This window comes from Octopus bimaculoides, chromosome 6 (assembly GCF_046866305.1).
Source record: "Octopus bimaculoides isolate indiv1 chromosome 6, ASM4686630v1, whole genome shotgun sequence".
Taxonomy (NCBI): Eukaryota; Metazoa; Mollusca; class Cephalopoda; order Octopoda; family Octopodidae; genus Octopus; species Octopus bimaculoides.
The window spans coordinates 40,602,181-40,622,180 of NC_142933.1; the positions used below are offsets into that span (position 1 = coordinate 40,602,181).

General features: G+C 34.4%; 1 protein-coding gene and 1 long non-coding RNA gene across 2 annotated transcripts in view; one reads left to right on the plus strand and one right to left on the minus strand.

Moving 5' to 3' along the window:
• The window catches only part of LOC149135031 (uncharacterized), a 5,769-nt gene extending 1,137 nt beyond the window's left edge, over positions 1-4,632 (minus strand). Inside the window, exon 1 of the long non-coding RNA XR_016242240.1 lies at positions 4,446-4,632. This is a non-coding gene — a long non-coding RNA (uncharacterized LOC149135031). The remainder of the gene's footprint in view (positions 1-4,445) is intronic.
• Positions 1-20,000, plus strand: part of LOC106884336 (voltage-dependent T-type calcium channel subunit alpha-1G) — a 1,091,242-nt gene that overhangs the window by 66,116 nt on the left and 1,005,126 nt on the right. The window lies entirely within an intron of this gene.

A 20,000-nucleotide genomic window follows, 5' to 3' on the forward strand; every position in this document is an offset into this window, starting at 1 on the left:
TTTTTGTCCGTTTCGACAATGAGTGTTTAGTTGTTCGATCAACTATACAAATATGTAAGTGGCTGAGTATCCCACGGGCAGAATCAGGCGCGATTAGCATGACAAATCGTGTATCAATGCTGGCCATTTGAATTTGCAGATATAATCTATCTGATTGATGGGCATTCACACAGTTCCCGTCTACTCGGTTTCACTCACAAACAGGGCGATCCGAAGCTATTAAGTGAAATATAAAAACATTCTTCCCAGGAGACCAAACCCGGAACCGCATGATTGTGAAGCAAACTTCTTAACTATTCAGCTATTTTGCGTCCTCCGCTGACTAAACCACACAAAGAACATAATCTCTGTATTTATACTCTCCCTTGAATAAAGCCACGTTATTAGAGCATGAAACCAAACATAAGACAATTAATATTTGCTTTATTAATATTTATTGAGCAATGTTGATGGCGGTTAGTATAAATAATTGAATCGGTAATTTATCAACTTAATTTATAGTTTGATCCTCAGTGTGACAAGTGCTGATTTGGTTCATGAATATTAATTAATAGCGATGTATAGTACAATAACAAGGGTATATTCCAAGAAATGTCATATCTTTAATATGGTTAAATTCTATGAACAAGCTTTATATCTATTTAAAAGAGAGACTTTACATCGTCGTAAGGTTCGACAGCTGGTGTCTTTCACATGATCATTAAATTTATATTAATATCATTACTTTAAAAGTAGACATGTTAAACCCTCTGGATATATATGCAAGTAAAAAGGCGGCGAGCTAGCAGAAACGTTAGCGTGCCGGGTGAAGCGGTATTTCGTCTGTCTTTACATTCTGATTTCAAATCACTCCGAGGTCGACTTTGCCTTTCATCATTTCGTGGTCGATAAATTAAGTACTAGTGCCGTACTGGGATTGATCTAATCGACTGGCAGCCTCCCCAAAAAATTCGGGCCTTGTGCCTAGAATAGAAAAGTATATATGCAAGAACACACACACACACACAGAGGCGGAGGCTTGGCTGTGTGAAAAGAGACCGATAGGATCAGTACCAAGCTTTCAAACAATAAGTCCTGGGATCGATTTGTTCGATTGAAGGCAGTGCTCCAGCATGGCCGCAGTCAACTGACTGAAACAAATAAAAGAATATGTGTATGTATGCATATGTATACGGGTAATATAGTATAGTAAAGAGAAATAAACAAAATAATTAATTAATCTAGTGGAAATCCACAGGAGAGCAATAAAAATAGAAAATTAAGGAGTTATCTCCCCTATAATAACAAAGACGAAAGCTAACGATGTCCTAAAGACCTAATAATAGTTATGTATGTGTTTTTTCGTGTTTTGTTCGAAAGGTAACCACTCCTGAAGAAGTGCCAAGCGTCTAAATCCAATGGACCAGTCACTGGATAAGTTTGGCACAGAAATGTTAACATAGAGTGGTGAATAAATCGATATATCGAATTTGAAGTCTCTGTCTCTTTTGAATATAAAAATCTAAAAGTTTAAAAACCTTATATATATATATATATATCAATTTATAAATTACTATATAAAAATATATACCAGGGGTAAACACGTACGTATACGAGTCGCCTAGCTTTCAGTATTCTAGATTCAAATTGCATCAAGATCAAATTTGCCTTTCATATTTTCAGGGGAATCGTGTAGCACTCTTGCATTTGGATTGATTCTTGTCCGTCTGGATAGGGACGGGCTCAGACAACTCTAAACTTGCACAAAACCACACCGCACGTCACGACGACGCACCCTACGACACAATCAAAGTGTTGAAGATCCGCAACAAAGCATATTTATCAATATATAAATTACTGAAAACGAAATTAACCTTTGCTTAAAATTTTTCAGTTCATAAAATTCACATGATGACGATCATATGTCGTTGATATACCGAGTGTTGAGTGTTGTATAGCAGTGAAGGGGAGAAGCAAGGACAACAGAAGGAAGCAGAGCGGGAGGGGCTTCCTCCCTGTCTCTCGTCGCCCACCTTTGTTCCACTTCCTCCCTCTACCACTCCTCTTTGCTCACATGTGACTTTTGGTCACTCTTCCTTTTTCACCCTAACCAGCATAAGGGCGAGACGAAACTACTATTTCTCCGTTCAGCTTCGTCATATCACAGCGTTCAATATCCCATCGCGTTTGGCCCTACGGCTTTTTAATGTTGTTTTCACTGTCTAATTTTTCCTGTCTTGGTTTGTGTTTGCTACCTTGGAATCCTCTGTTTAGTGGGTTAATCCACTACTCAGGAAGAAACTATTCTAAGAGTGTGTCCTACCTTATCTTCGAAACGCCTAGTTTTAGAATAGAAGCAACTGATGAAGGAATAATTCCATAAGTGGCTTGTTTGTTTTCCAATGTGTTCGTTCTGTTGTCTGTAAACAAAGTCCGTTTTGTTTTTATGTCCCCGTTCATTTTTCTAACGTCCTGTACCCGAATATGCATCTATATATACATGTAGATGTACGTATGTACATATATGTATGTATACACGCATATGCTTATATATCATTTGTATTATTATGATATATAAATCCACTCACAAGGCTTTGGAGTTGGCCTGATGCTATAGTAGAGGACACTTCCAAAACTAGTTCCACATCGTTCCACATCGTTTGGATCTGAACCCAAACCATGTGGTTGGGAAGCAAGCTTCTTTCCACACAGCCACTTCTGCTGTGTGTGTATATATATATATATATATATATATATATATATATATATATATATATGGGGGGGGGGATACACACACACAGACACACATGATTAAACTCTAGTTCCAGTTCGAATAACGAACACTCGCTGATAGTTTTGGCTTTTTGGCTTTTGTTGTTTTCTTTATGTTTTTATTTTACCAGGTGAATGCCACGATAAGTTATTTAGTTATCTTTGTGTTTAACCATTTGTAATTTAACTTTAAGCTAAAAGTCTAAAAAGAAAACATCTAGAAGGAAGAATGCCAAAGAGAAAGTAACAGAAAAGATCTCAAAGGCTGTACGTTTAGTGGTCGACTTTTACGTCATTCGGATAGTACCTGAACGTGACCCATCTAACTGGTTGAAACCAGTATAATAACGTTTATGTTTATAAGTACATACGTATGAATATTTAATTATACACACACATACGCACACACACCGACGTCACGCGCGTGCGTACACCCATGAAGCTTTTGATTTGATTAGGCATTATGATATTAATAACCTGCTTTTAGAATTCAACACACGTAAATAAAAAGGTAAAGTTTCTTTCTCCAGTCATTCCGACTCGGAAGGGCCGGTTTCTCGATTTTCCGGTTCCCGGTTTGCAGGTTTCTATGGCGTGTATATTCTCCACCTGGACAGGACGCCGGTCCATCGCAGGATTATTCATTTTTTTGCCAGCTGGGTGGGCTGGAGCAACGTGTAATGAAGTGTTTTGCTCAAGAACACAACGCGTCGTCTGGTCCAGGAATCGAAACCACGATCTTACAATCATGAAACCAACACCCTAACCACTAAGCCACGCGCCTTCACAACATATGCTTCAGAATAAAGCGTTGGGCATATACAGAGCATTAAACGGAATGAAATTAACAGAGAAGGAATTAAAAAGAAGCTACAATTTTATGGGCAAGTACATATCTCTGAGTGCAATGCTTCTTATAGCTGAAACAGCTGTAAAGTAATGAAGCAGTCCCGATACCAGGGACTATAAAAATTTACAAGATCTTCGTAAGATTTAAAGGGTGAAGGTTAAAACAAGATGGTTTGTTTCACGACCAAGCTACTAAGTAGGTGGCAGATTAAAAAAAAATTATTAAAAAGAGAAGGACAAGAATGTGTGTGAGGGGAGGGGCGTAGCTGTGGTAAGAAGCTAGCTTCCCAACCACTTGGTTTCGAGTTCAGTCCTACAGCGTTGGCTCCATGTGCAAATATGGTCTACTCTATCCTCGCGCCGACCAAAGCCTTAGGAGTGGATTTGGGAGACGGAAACTGAAAGACCATCATGTGTGTGTGTGTGTCTGTCATTATGTCTGCGTTTGTTCTCCTCCCGCGCCACTATCATCGCTAGACAACCGATGTTTGCTTCCCTGTAAGATAGCGGTTCGGCAAAAGGGACGGATAGAATAAGTACTAGACTTAAAAAATACCGGGTCTCGATTGTTCCATTAAAACCCTTCAAGCACTGGCGTTGTCAAATACATGAAAGAAGTAAAGGAATATAAGAATATAAAGAATATAAGAATAAAAGAATATATATATATATATATATATATATATATATATATATATATATATATATATATATTCGCACACATACACACATATATATAATATATTTACACACACACACACGTACGCACACACACATATAATATAATATATGTGTGTGTGTGTATACATACATATACATACATACATGCATATATATATCCTTACAGTTTCGAGTTTTAGTGTTCCAAAATAGAATTATTTCACGTTCATGTGGAAATTTCTTAATTCTTATGACGTCAGCGATGTATATTTTTGTTTCCCATTTGTGTCTTTCGTTGTTCGAAAGAATAGTTCATGTTCCATATACTCGTGTTTCGTATTCTTTTTTTTTTTTTTGTACACGTTTCGTAGTGTCCTGTGCCCACATATGCATATATATATATATATATATATATATATATATATATATATATATATATATATATATATATATATATATATATATATATGCATATATATGTGCACACATATAGATATACTTAGATGTATGTATGTATGTATGTATGTATATATATATATATATATATATATATATTGAAGAGCGTAGCTCGAAACGTCAAAGACTTTCCGTATTCCCGAGCGTCATACTAATATATACTTTTGTTATTTACACCACCTGTCCTCGTCTGTTGTTATTTTTTGTATATTCTCCCATATATATATATATATATATATATATACATCGTGCGTATGTGTAGATCAAGAAGAAGGTTTCACGAAGCCGAGTCCTCGACGCGGTTTTGATTTCCGATAGAACATTTAAGTCGTTAATAGTTGTCAAAGAAACATTGATGTAAGGCGTCCGTATTCAGAACTATGATAAGTTTGTGAAATATGTGTTTCGACGTCATTGAAGATAAAATCAATATCTAACACAGTTTTGATTTTCATATTTAAAGGACTACCACAGGTGTAGACTTGAAGTATTTTATTTCAAGTGAACGCGGGATGATTATCATTTCAGAGTTTCGCTAGAGGCAGCTTATCAGTTCTATTTTACCATTGAGGCAAATAAGATTTTGTTTCTTGTTAGAAAAGTTCACTGCCGGCTTATATGAGCTTTAACGTGAAATTTGTCATTATAAGAAGCTTTAAAATACAGGAGTAATCCCATAAAGAACTCAATACACGTGCAGAATCTGAATATATCATTCAGTGCAATGCAAGGTGGCAGTACACTTCTGTCTGACGAGCTGCTACTGGCGGAACTCTGAAGAGTCATGTCTGTGTGTATGGGTGAATGTATATACACATGGAATACATAGCTATAAAGATATATTCATATATACATACGTTTATATATATGTATGTTTGTTTTTGTGTGTGTGTGTGTGAGTCTGTGTGCACATGTATATGTATGCATATATATTTATGTGTACGTATTTGCGCACATGTAAAAGCATTTGTGTATACATGAATATAAAGTATATAAACATATACAATTACATACAGGGGTTGGACAAAATAATGGAAACAGCAATTTTAGCAAAATTTTAGCAACACTACTAATAAATCAAAAAACATAAAAATAACAAGCTTTTGACGGTTTTATAGATATTTCAAAATTATGATGCTATGATGCTAGGTGTTTCCATTATTTTGTCCAACCCCTGTATATATGTGTATGTGCATGTATGAATGTATGTTTATATATATATATATATATATATATATATATATATATATATATATATATATATATATATATATATATATATATATATATATATACATACATATATATATATATATATATATATATATGCATGTATATGTATCTATGCATGCATACATGTATTTATGAATGCATGCCTGCATATATATTCCGAATTTAACGGTGAATCAACTCCGCACACATTGTTTTCCAATTCATTTCCTTCCATATTCCTACACGTTGTTAATACCTCAGGGATTAACGAAAAACAACACATGAATGTTCCAATACTCATTCTTTTCGCACCGCTACATCTTTAAGGATTAACATCCAAAACATACGAGATAAGGCCGAGAAACCATTGCAATGTAACAGCATTTTTCTCGCTTCTATATTATTGTGAATCATTATTAAACGCTATGTCGAAATACGAGTATACTGTTCTAAATAAAGACAACAACAAGGACAACCGCAACGGCGACAACACAAATGTATGTTATATATATAATATGTGTGTAACAAATGTGTGTGTGCGTGTGTATTCGCAAAGATTTAACTATTTGCTTGCATGAGTTCATACAGCGATAAAATAGATATAAGCATTCATCTAAGCGTTACACCATTATTCATGAACGAACTAATATGATCATGATATATTTAAATAAATGTATATATATATATATATATATATATATATATATATATATATACATATATGTATGCTTATATAGATATATACGAATTTATGTATATGTATGCATGTATATATATATATATATATATATATATATATATATATATATATATATATATATATATATACATATATATATATATATATATATATATATATATATATATATATATATATATATATATATATATATATATATATATATATATATACACACACACACACATACTCTTATACATATTACATACACATATATAAATATATGTGTGTATATATGTATATATACATACATAGATATATATATATCCTCCCAGCAGTATATTGGATAGATACTATCCCTTAGTGGGTTGAATCCTCAACCCCTAACTCTCTTGCATAATATATATATATATATATATATATATATATATATATATATATATATATATATATATATATAATAAAGTAAAGTTGTGGAATACCGTACGAGTGGAAATATATATGAAAGAAGGTTTGAAAATGCACTTATTTTTTTTTAAATATTTATTTACTTAACCGGTTTCACTTTTTTAGAAAAAGATTATCAAAAGTCTTTGAGAATAATAAAAAATGTTAAAAAAACAGTTCGAGAATTAAAATGCATATATACATTCTTTGATGATAAAATATATTTAAAGTATAAAGCTTTGTATGAACTTTGTATTGTTACATACTGATTATCACACATTCTCTGATATTAAAATGAAAATGTTAAAAACAGTGTATGAAAATTCACATATGGAAAAATACATATACATATTCTTATACATATTCTTTGACAATACATATACATATTCTTATACGTATTCTTTGACAATACATATACATATTCTTATACATATTCTTTGACAATAAAGTTGAAGAGGAACTGACCTGGCTTTTCCTCTTGTGTATATTGAGAGAATGTTTTACTATCTTAAGAGACAGTATGACTTGCTAGCTGGGGTGGGAGGGAAGAAGAGTTAAAAAGGATTTTTTAATTTTATTTTTGGTTGGTCTGTGACAGTCTGTCATGGTTCACTGGTTTTTGGGACTGGTTTTGTGCACATCTCTATGTGTGTGTGTATATATGTGTGTTTGTGTCCGTGTGTGTGTGTGTGTGCCGTTTTTATTGGTCCCAGAGTTTATTGTGGAATGTGTATATGAGTGTGTGTTTGTGTGTTTTTTGTGTCGGTGGGGATGTTAGGTGTGTGTACGTGAGAGTGTGCGTATATCTCTTTGTCTGAGTGTGTATGTGTTGTTTTGATCGTCCTTGTGGTGTGTGTGTGTGTGAGAGCAACCGTATGTATGTGTGAGGGTGTGTACGTATGTGTGCGTATGTGTGTGTATGTATGTGTGCATCTGTGTATGTGCGTGGGAGTGTTTTATGTGAGTGTGGGAGTGTGTGTGTGTCTCTCTGTCTGAGTGGGTGTGTTGTTTTAAATATCCTTGTGGTGTGTGTGTGTGTGTGTGTGTGTGTGTAAGCAAACGTATGTGTGTGATGGTTCATATGTATGTGTATGTCTATGTCTGTGTGCGTGCGTGCGTGTGTGGCATGTGTATATGAGTATTGTGTGTTTTATCTATGGTAGGATGGTGTGTGTATGTGTGTGCACGTTTGTGTGAGTGTGTATGTGTGTGATTAATATTTGTTAGGGTGTTGTGTGTGCGCATGTGTGTGTATGTGTATATGTGTTTGTTCGTGTGTGTGCGTGAGTGCGTTTGTGAGTGCGTGTGTATGTGTGTTTGTGTGTTTTTTGTGTCGGTGGGGATGTTAGGTGTGTCTACGTGAGAGTGTGCGTATATCTATTTTTCTGAGTATGTATGTGTTGTTTCACATTTTTATTATTCTCAAAGACTTTTGATAATCTTTTTTCAAAAAAAGTGAAACCGGTTAAGTAAATGAATATTTAAAAAAAAAATAAGTGCATTTTCAAACCTTCTTTCATATATATATATATATATATATATATATATATATATATGTACAAGTATATGTAAGCCCTATCTAAGTATGTTTTTACGTATACAGGCATATGCAGAAACATAAATATATACATATAAATACTTGTATATGCATACATATATACATCCATATTTATATGTATGTGTGTATATATATACACACACACGCACACAGACACACACACACACACACACACACACACACATATATATATATATATATATATATATATATATATATATATATATATATATATATATATATATATATATATATATATACATATACACACACACACACACACACACACACACATATATATATGTGTGTGTGTGTGTGTGTATGTATATGTATATATATCCATACATATCGCACCTACGTGTATACGTGGTTATTTGTATGCATGCATTTAATTTTAAATATCTAAGATGGGTCAATGCACCATGCATTTTAAATATGCATCAAGCACACACCACGTTAAGATGTCATCTCTTTCATAGTTCACGCATTTGCAAGTGTACGTGTACTTCCAAATTCAAACACTCATATACTCTGAAACCCTTTTATGTACCCGCATGTATATTTGACCACTTTTAAACAAATCTAAATGGATTAAGCGACTAAGTAAGCATACATATTTGTATGTGTATGCATGCATGAGTCGGAGGAGAGGCTGAATTGAGAAGGGAAGAAGTGGAACGGAAACGTAAGCGATGTTTAATTCCACTCGAAGTGAACGTTTCCAATCGGAAAATCCGAATTTCGCGTGTTCCTAGAGAAGGTCACAGCCAGTAAAACGGTACTAGAAGTGGCCATGTGTGTGTGTGTGTGTGTGTGTGTGTGTGCTGTACAGACGGTATTAACCTTTGTACATAGGTGATGACCAATTTAGAATCGAAAAAACAAAAAGGACTCATGCTTGAGAGAGAAACGAACCACGAACCTATTGCTTGCTGGGCAACGGTGTTACCTATTCACAAACGAGTACTTACATTATTATAATGCCTGAGTGGATACGGTTCACGAATATGTTTGAGAGGCAACAGCTTTTCACTTTTCACAACATTAATTTAATACCTCTTTACATCTCGAATCAGAAATATATAAATATTTATCTACTATGTGGCAACCTACACAAGTTTCTTAGTTTAATTAAATATACCAGCCACTTAGTCTCGAACAACACTACTTTTGCACAAGCCTGCAATATAACACATTCATGTATTGTTTCTTTATTAAGTAATGGTAACGATTTCTAATGTAAAACGATCTTTGTTGTTAATTTGTTAAGTAACAACGAATAAGCAGACGATATTTTACCATGCAGGGCGTTTTTACAAGTAGCTCGATCCCTTAGTGCTGAGTAGCAGACTTTATCAGTAAAATAAGTGAGAAACATACGGATATTATTACAGAGTAGACAGATATTTAGAAAGAGCAGATCTGCGAAATAAGAGAATACAAATTTGATGTTTCCATCCTCGCAAGAGACAGATCTATTAACCGAATCTCCTCAATGAGTTTGATCGTTTTGCAACTTAAAATTAGTATTTTATAGATGGGATGAGAAACGAGGCTGTAAGAGAGGAGGCCGATGATGTCATATTTTTATTGCATTTGTTGAGTGCGATTATTTTCATATTTGTAAATTCGAGCGCACTTACGCACATTAATATTCTCAAGCCTTCATTTCCATCATTTTAGGTCACTTTGACACATCCAACGAAATATTTCTAGGATTTGCAATTAATTCTTTGTAGTTCGTATTTCTGATCGAGATATGGGTATGTATAATTATTAGCTACCATGTTTGCTCAATAAAAAAAAAAACAATGAACAATGTAAAACATATACACATGCACATATCAGGACATATTCAGATATATGTACACACACGCACACACACACACACATATATTTGTACAGTTACCTAAATGTATATAGATATATAGATATGTGAATATAGATATGTATGTAGATGCAAACGCACATTCACAAACTTTTACGCTTACGCCTACATACATACAGGTTTTATGATTTTATGCCACGTGAATGTTATTTTTTTTTATATATATAAGTGTAAAACGCTGTTTGTACAAATCTGGTGTGAGTGGTTTGTTTTGTTTAATTTTATTGTAAGTGTGTAGCTCTAAAATCACAATGCAACGACTGGTTTAACTCGTAGCTACAAATATAAATATTTACCTTAAACAATAAATGTAGATAGATAGATAAATAGATAGAAAGGTATGTGTGTGTGTGTGTGTGTGTGTGTGTGTGTGTGTATGTATATATATATATATATATATATATATATATATATATATATATATATATATATATATATATATATATATATATATAGGTGTGTGTAGGGATGAAGGGCAACAAGATGAAGGAGAAGTTTAAATGTACTTTGCATGAAATCCTATCGGTTGATGCCCGAGGAAACATGGGCTAGAAAGCAATTTTTGTAGGATTTTTATTCAGCATAGAAGAATTGACTGTGCTTGGAAAGTAACCAGCACGCATTTTGCAAATACAATCACCAAACAAAAAAAATATGCAAGCCATTTCTTATAGACTGTTATTGTTAGTATTATCTAAATTCCTGCAAGAATTTTCGTCTCTTGCTAAAAACCAGCTGCTTCTTTATATAAAGAATTTAAATAATGTTAAAATAAGTATAGTCATTACAAAAAGCAAAAGACAATGCTATATATATATATATATATAAAATTTTTGTTTGGTTTGCAAGATTCTTCATGTGAATTCATGTGTTGAAGCATATTTTGTTGTATCTGGGGTAAGTCATTCTGTTTTAATGCCTTATTATAATTAACATACTTACCGGATCAATTTCCACTCATTTAGTTTTTTTTTTCTAAAATTTTTGTTGCTTCTTGCAACCTCTTCTGTTGTTGACTCTCAACAACTATTAAAGAGGTTGCAAGAAGTAACGAAAAGTTTAGAAAAACAATAATAAAGAAGTAAATGAAAAAGAGAGGGAGAGAGAGTCTCCTGATTAAACTTTAGGTTTTCAGGTAACGTTGCTTGGTTGGTATTAGTATATTTTCATAGAGAAGTGTAGGACTGTATAGTATATGCATAGTATATGTACTATTTTTTGTCTTCAATTAATGTTAAGAAAGCACTCCGTAGAAATTTAACTATTACATTAATGTTTGTTTTTATGTCACGTTATATATAAATGCAATTTTAAACTGAGGGTTACCCAATACTTTTTCTAGAGCACATGTATATATTATGACCTTACAAGAAGTGGGGTGATAGTTGCTTCACAGTTTCGACTTACTAGTCTTCGTCAGGCTGTGCTACATTCGAGTTCCTTTTGGCATTATATAGTCTCAGTATGTTGTTGTTTCTGGGATAGTTGGAGTTATGTGAAATGATAATTAGGTATAGTATGTGTCCGTCTGGGAAGTAAATGTATTGGCAAGGGGATAGTGGAATGTAGGAAGGAAGTGTGTTTGCAAGTGGTGTGTTGAGGGAAAGATATTGTTGGTAGATTTTAGTTGGTTTAAAGTGGGAGTAGTCATTATTTAGAGTTCAGTCAAGCGTGACTGGGCTATACACCAGTAATACTTAGGAAAGAGTTTAGCTTCATTTAGGGGTTGCCCAACTTCATTATGTTCACCGTGGGACTGAGACATCAAAATCGTTGCCATCGATTAGTATTTGCAAGTTATTTTGGTGCATAAAGCAGTTTCACATTTTTTTTTTGTCCCCGCGACAACTGAAATGTTATTGGTTCTGCTTTGAGTTTGCACAGGAGATTTTTCGAAACTTCAAAGTTTTTATACTTATTCGATGTAATTTTTGAATACTTACATTTTACCTGTAAGAAAATATGACAAAGTTCAGATTCTTGTAACACCAGGTGATTGAAGAACCCAGTGCGTGATCATTTGAGATAAGGTGATGTGGTTTTATTGCCGTTATTGTTTAGCAGATCTATCATCAAAACCATTCTAGATGCGACTATCCCGTTGTTACGTATATTATGGACTTCGGGGTATATATGCATATTAGTTCCAGGATTCGCTAGAATCTAAGTGCATCAACAGGTACGATACCATAACATTGAATTCACAATGAGGTAAAACACAACAGATGTAGTAAATTTTAAACCCCATTTGTGTTATTTTTCATGTATATACGTATATATATATATATATATATATATATATATATATATATATATATATATATATATATATATATATATATATATATATATATTTAAACACGCTCGCGCGCGCATACACGCGTGCTTACACTTAAACTATCATGTAATCATAGTAAATGTACATCATGGACACTCTGCGTCCTTTAATCAAGACTATAGAGAGTTATTTGAGGAAATTTTACACCCATTTCTAGCAAGATTAGAGGCTCTCTTGTTGGTTATACAAAATTATACAAAGGTTATACAAAGAGTTATACAAAGGTTATACTAAGAGTTATACAAAGAGTTATACAAAGAGTTATACAAAGGTTACTGTTAGTATCTAAGTTAAAATTCCATACAAGTCCTTCCTTCAGAGATATTTCAGATGTAACCTAATACCTATATAATGCTGAGGGTTGTATCTATATAAGTTCTAACGTTTTAAAGAGGTTGGGCTGATCAATAAGCGCGCGTTTTCCCGTGAATGTGTTCTGAGTGCTTTTAATTCGTTTGTGATTTTAGTATAAGAAAGAAAAGCAAATTTTCTACAGGTTGAGAACAGATATGTTCCATAAAATTAACAATACTCTCTGTGATGTCGTATTTTATGCGTTCATAAATCAATTGCATCAGACGCCTACAGTTGCTAAGAGTTGAGTAATACAGGGAGGAAATGATCTATTCAAGTACTAGATCCTACAAATGAAATCCCGTACTGAGTTAAGGCTACATCGAACTGCATGACATTGTTAATAACAATAAGACAAACCATTATGTATTAGTATGTTCATGCATTTAGTAAAGGATGCGTAGTTCACATAGAAACGCATCGCCTGCTAAACGAATAAACCTACCAGAATTATATAACAGGAACATTATATTTAGCAAAAGATGAAAGGCTACTTGTTAAATCAAAGAATGGATATATTTCTCCTTGTTGACTAAATATTTCTAAAACTGTAGATGTTGTTGTATCTTACATAACAAAGTAAATTAGCACTACGCAGAATTTAATTTCTGTGCATTATAAACGAATTTTTTTCAAGTACAAAGCTGCTTTTGCAAAGGGGAGAGTAATGAAACCAATCACCTCGATAACTACATGTGACTACATTGAACGTATAAAATATTTATTTCCTTTCTTATACTTCCATCACCAACGGCGACACCCTCACCACGTACAAATATATAATAATGATTTCTTAATTAGAAATTATGCCCTAGAGGTCATAATGGAAGTGATATGGAAAATTGAAACATTCATAGCTAATCTAAGAAGGTTACTGGAATAATTGAAGTGGCTCGAATTGGGAATTAAAGAAGAAGAGGAAGGAGAGGAAGAAAACTACAAATTTTTAGATTCGATTCGTTCAGAACTTACTGCTGCACTGCGGGATATGAAGTTAGATTGTTGTAGAGTATAATCAATTCACATCCGTCAGTACCATGGTGACCCCACTAAATCCAACAGACCGTAGGGCCATCAACGACGAGTTTATTTTCAAGTGATGGTGTATCTAAGACAAATCAGCTTGATAGAGAGACACTAGTTATCAGTAAGAAGAGTTGAATTTAAGACAGGCAGTGATAGCAGTCTTCAAAACTAGTTGGCATGTCACAGTTACTGAACAGATTGCAAATGGCGGCGAAAGAACTTTGACGAACGAAAATATATGAATGAATGAATTAATTAATAGACCATTAATTAGTCGGATAGATATTTAACCAATTGACTGATAATAAAGAAGTGGAGTTGAACCAGCGCGTTTGTTATTAATATTGGCGTAATGACTTTCCCAAAACCAAACAAAATTTGTTTCAACACACGAATTCACATGAAGAATCTTACAAATCAAATACAAAAACGAAGTTGAATTTAACTTATACAAAATAACAAACTCTCAATATTTTGATGAAACTAACGAAACACTCTCGAATTTTATAGTGCTGCTGCTGCTTGCAGCATTGTCTACATCCTATTGATTTCTACACTATTGTTGTTGACGATACTGCGATCAGACGGGTATCTCTGCTAGTATGTATGTATGTATGTATGTATATATATGTACACACACACACACACACACAGATATGATTAAAAATGCTCTTTACATAATACGAGCACGGATGGCCAAGTCGGGTCCCTTGGTAACATCTTTTATCTTGCTTGTTGTAGTCATTGGACTGCGACCATGCTCGGGCACCTTTTTTGAAGGACTTCGTCAAACAAATCGATACCAATATTTATTTTTAAATCAGGTACTTATTCAACCGGTTTCTCTTTCTTGTCGAACGGCTAAAGTCTGTAGACGCAAACAAACTAACACCAGTTGTCAAACGGTGAGAGGGGACAAACACAAACACAAACACAAAAACATACACACATACGTATACATACATAAAATACACATATATACGAGGGCTTCTGCATAGTCTGCGTCTACCAAATTCACTCACAAGCCACTGGTCAGCCCAGGGCAATAGTAAACAACAGTTGCGCAAGGTAATGTGTAGTAAACATATCAGTAATATTCAATAGAAGCAATATTAAATTAAAATAGTCATCTACGTATCATACATAATGTAAATATATTGTTGAAAGGCAAATTTACTGTGGCAAATTTACTGTGGTGTTCGTCCAGAGATAATATCTCTTATGCATGTGCTGTGTTAAAAAACACAATATGTATTAGATGGAGATGAAAATGCATCAGTCGACCAGGGTCTACAGTAGAAGATATTTTGCCTGATGTGCCACGCAGTGGACTCTACCTGAAACCACATAGCTACAAAGCGAGCATCTCACCACACAGCCAGCCAGCTAGCAATATACTCAGATCACAGCAGTAGAATCAATCAAAAATTGTGTATTGATAAATGTGTATTGAACCATTGCCTTTTAGTTGTTGTTTAGCTAATAGTCATTCTGAGCAAGGTGATATAAGATCGAGGATATTCCAACCATAGCCACCCTTCTTTAAAAGGAATAAAAATAATGGCATGTACCCAATATACCATTCCTTTTATTTATACGAGACGGCAAGCTGTGATTTGAGAGGTATTTGGCTGCTATTTGACTACAACTTGAGTCATTACGTTGAAGTTCCCTCGTTTTATTGTCTGCATATTCATTGAAAACATTTGTAAACCAATCGGAAATTAAAGAAATCAAAATTATCAAAGCATTAAGGGAGATTCGAAACCCTATTTAATAATACCCAAGTGCAAGAACTAGTCATGACCACATCTTGATATGTTTCATTTATAACCTAACTTTCATTGGAGAAATGTCCATAAACTTTCCCTCCCGTGTTTTACACAATTTTATTACTTTGAATCTTTACCAGGAGATAGTAATATATCTTAGATTTGGCCCTTATCGCGAGAGAAACTGGCAACTTTATTACAAGCCTTCGCCAAGGGAACCACAGAACTTACACAAATTTATCGAGAGAATTAAGAAGTCGTTATTCAAAACCATTACCAAGAAGTCGACTATGTATTTTTTATAATCTCCTCTTATAGATCCCGTAAAGTTACACTTTATTGGAAAGAACAATTTTAATTCATACCTTTGTTAGGAGAGGCAAACGCTGATAGTGGGTTCTATCGATAATTTCAAGAGTAAGTTTGCCGACTAAATGTATGTATTCGTGTATACTGCGCAAAATTTAATACCCAAGATAAAATTAAAAGAAAAAAAACGCCAAAGTTAAAATTGGAGGATAGCATTACACTCGAGTATAAAACAGAAGATAAGTGGATAAACTATATATTACAAACAGATCACATTATATTCGAGATGACATCGCGCCAGAATAAATAAGGTAAATATTTAACTGGATTAAATGATCTTGGTTGATTTAGGCGCAGTTATTGCGCTCGACAAAAATTATTCACAATGGTGCCCCAGCATGACCGCGGTTTAATGATTGAAACAAATAAAAGATAAAAAGATATGTGAGTAGGTGGATGGATGAACGGATGCAGCAGGATTGAACTCGAAGCCACCTACACACATATGTACACAAATACTTCTGAGTTCAAATATCACCGAGGTCAATAAAATAAGTACCAGTTGAGCACTGGGGTCGATGTAATTGACTTACCTACTTCCCTGAACTTACTAGCCTTGTGCCAAAATTTGAGCCGAATATATAAATGTAATATACACATTATATATGTGCGTGTGTGTGTGTGTGTGTGTCTATGTGTGTGTGTGTGTGTGTGTGTGTGTGTACATATATATACATACATACATACTAGCAGAGATACCCGGCGTTGCTCGGATTAAAATGACATAGTTTGTATATAATATATTACAGTTATGTTGAAATAGGTGATATGGGAAAATGCAGCATTGACAAGAAAACATTTGTGGAGTAAGTGATGGGCTAATTCGACTAAGCAGCATGCTATGCGTCTGTTTGGAGTATTTCAGGCCCTAACCTCTCATGGAAGTAGGGGTGGGGTTTATGTGATTTTTGAACGCACTGAAAAGCTGTCAGTGGATGTATTCTCTTTTGTACTGCAACATGCATTTGCTGATCTTGAGAAAATCTCATCTCGCTTCTCTCTTCAGACTCTCGCCTTCGGTTTTCTACAATCCACCTTGCTTTATACTTGTTTCTGGAGAGATTACGTCTTTTCTTTGGTGGCATATTTTTCCCAATATTGTAAACAAAAAATTATGAACATAGAAAGAAATTATACATTAATCCCTATTTTTGAAAGCAGTTGTATCCATAAAAATTTTATTTGAAGAGAGCAGAAAATGAAAGAAGAGAAAGCGAAAAGAACAGAGAAAGAAAGTGAAAGATGTATGTACGTCTATATGAAAAAATGGACGTGTGTGTGTGTGTGTGCGTGTGTGTGTGTGTGCGTGCGTGCGTACGTGCGTGCCTGCGTGCGCGTGTGTGAGAGAGAGAAAGAGAGTGAGAAAGAGAGATAGAATGAGTGAATGAGTGAGTGAGTGAGTGAGTGAGTGAGTGAAGGTGTATGTCGTGATGATTGATGTCTTTTAAGGTACACACACATATAGAAAATGTGACGTCATCGTATAAATTGTTTACGATAGTTGATTTGTGGAAAAGATTATAATTTTAAAATTTTGAAATACAAATATGTGAATGGAAATTAAGTTTAATTTGTAGCCGAAATAGTACAGAATCTTTTGACATCCCACACGTTAAAATCTGTAACTCGGTTTTGGAATGCATAAGGAATATATATATAGGACAGACTTCTTTCAAACTGAAAGTATTATCTCACATTACAATAGAGACGTAATACTGAAATAGTGTAGGAGATAAGAGATTGCTCTAGGCTCGCATTAGGCAAGAAGTTGGAAATTTCCACTGCATGGACCTTGGCTTTTGTATTTGACGCCTCTTGCTTTAAGTATTTTATTTCGATTTTATGTATATTTGCTTGTATAAATGTCTGTATGAGGCAATGAGGGAGACCTCTATATGGTAGCTAGACCTAGTAGAAATAGCAGTCAAATCTCCCTCAAAACACCCTACTGTCTTAATCCGACAATTCTATTATGTAGTTTGAATGAGAAACTGTAACTAAAGATTAAGATTATTAACCCAAAATTTTAAGCGTTTTAATAGCAATCAATTTTTTCTCTTTTTTCGTTGTAGTTTTTCATGTCAGCTACAAAGATAACGATGGTTAACTTGGACGGTGTTAAGTAGTGGAGATGTTTGGTGATTGTATGTGGTGGTTACTTTTGACTGTTTCTTCTCAATAAGGATAATAATAACGAATCTTAACATAAGATATATACAACTTCAAGTGCAATCGGACATCATAAGAGAGACAGAGAAAAAAGAAGAGAGATAGAGAAAAAAGAAGAGAGACAGCATAGCGATGGTTTTGGCTGACTGTCAGCCTGCACTCCCCTTGTTGCTAGCGAAATGGTATGTGCTTTTAATGGCGGAACAAACAGGACAAAAAGATTACAAAAATAGCAATTCATACTTTGAAACGTACAATTTGAAAATCTTTTTAAATTATGGAAGGCTCCGCTCTCTCATGTATCCATGTTTAAAATTTCAGCGTGATCGGATGAACAATACTCGAGTTATAAGCGCACAAACAGACAGATAGAACGGATTTTATATATTAGAAGAGAAGATATACACGGTGCGGTGAAAAAAATTGTCGTCTAAATTACGCAAAAATGAAAATAACACTGACATCTCATTTTAACAAATATATTTACCAAAATTGCATTAAAATATCTTGAAATACTAAAGAGTAAATTTATTTAATAAAATCGCGATTGCCTTCAACCACGGCCTCCAGATGACTTCGGACTCTCCTGTAACTCTTCTGGATAGTCTCCTTATTTAAGTTGGTGAATATTGCCATAATCTTTGACTCCAATCCATCTTTGGTTTTACAAGGAGTTTTGTTGGTCTCTCACTCAACTGCGCCCCACACATAATAATCAACGGGTTTGTAGTCTGGAGAGTTAAGTGTCCCGATGTTAAGGGTGATGTGGTCGCAGAAATTGTCTGACAGCCATCACTGGGTTCTCCTGCTTGTGTGGCATGGTGCAGAGTTCTGTTGCCACCCTCTTGACCCAGGCACTTGATGTAGGCCTCTGTGTTCAGTCTGAGACAGTGTGGGAAGATGAATGGCGTTATAATGTCGCCATTACTAGTGATAACTCCAAACAACATGATGTTGACTGGTTGTTTGATTTTTGTCACTTTCGGTACTTGTTTTGAGAACAAAGCAAGCCAACAGTTGTTCTGTATATTCACCATCTAATCCTGGCAGAAATTTTTCTCGTCTGAGAGAAACCAAAGCATGTTCGGTTGAAGGGGATGCTTGAGTTTGTTCAAATGGTTTGTAGTGCGGTCTTCCTTCTTGTCCTTGATGGCTTGGGATAAAAATTGGCCCTTCCTCATCATGTATAAGGAATACCGAATGCCTTCATACACTACCTGCCTGATAAAAAACTCAGACACTCCAATGTCTCTTGCGATGGACCTGACTGATTTGGAGAGATCGTTGTCAACGATGGCCTAGATATCACCCAAAAGTTCAGGAGTTCTTTCTTTATCAGAACGATCAGAGTGAGTTTTCCGAGCTGCCGTACCTTCGTAATCACCATTAGACTCATCCAATTCTTTCCGAATTCTTTGCACTGCCTCTAGATTGACACCCAAACAGTCTGAAATGTTAGTATTGGAGCTTCC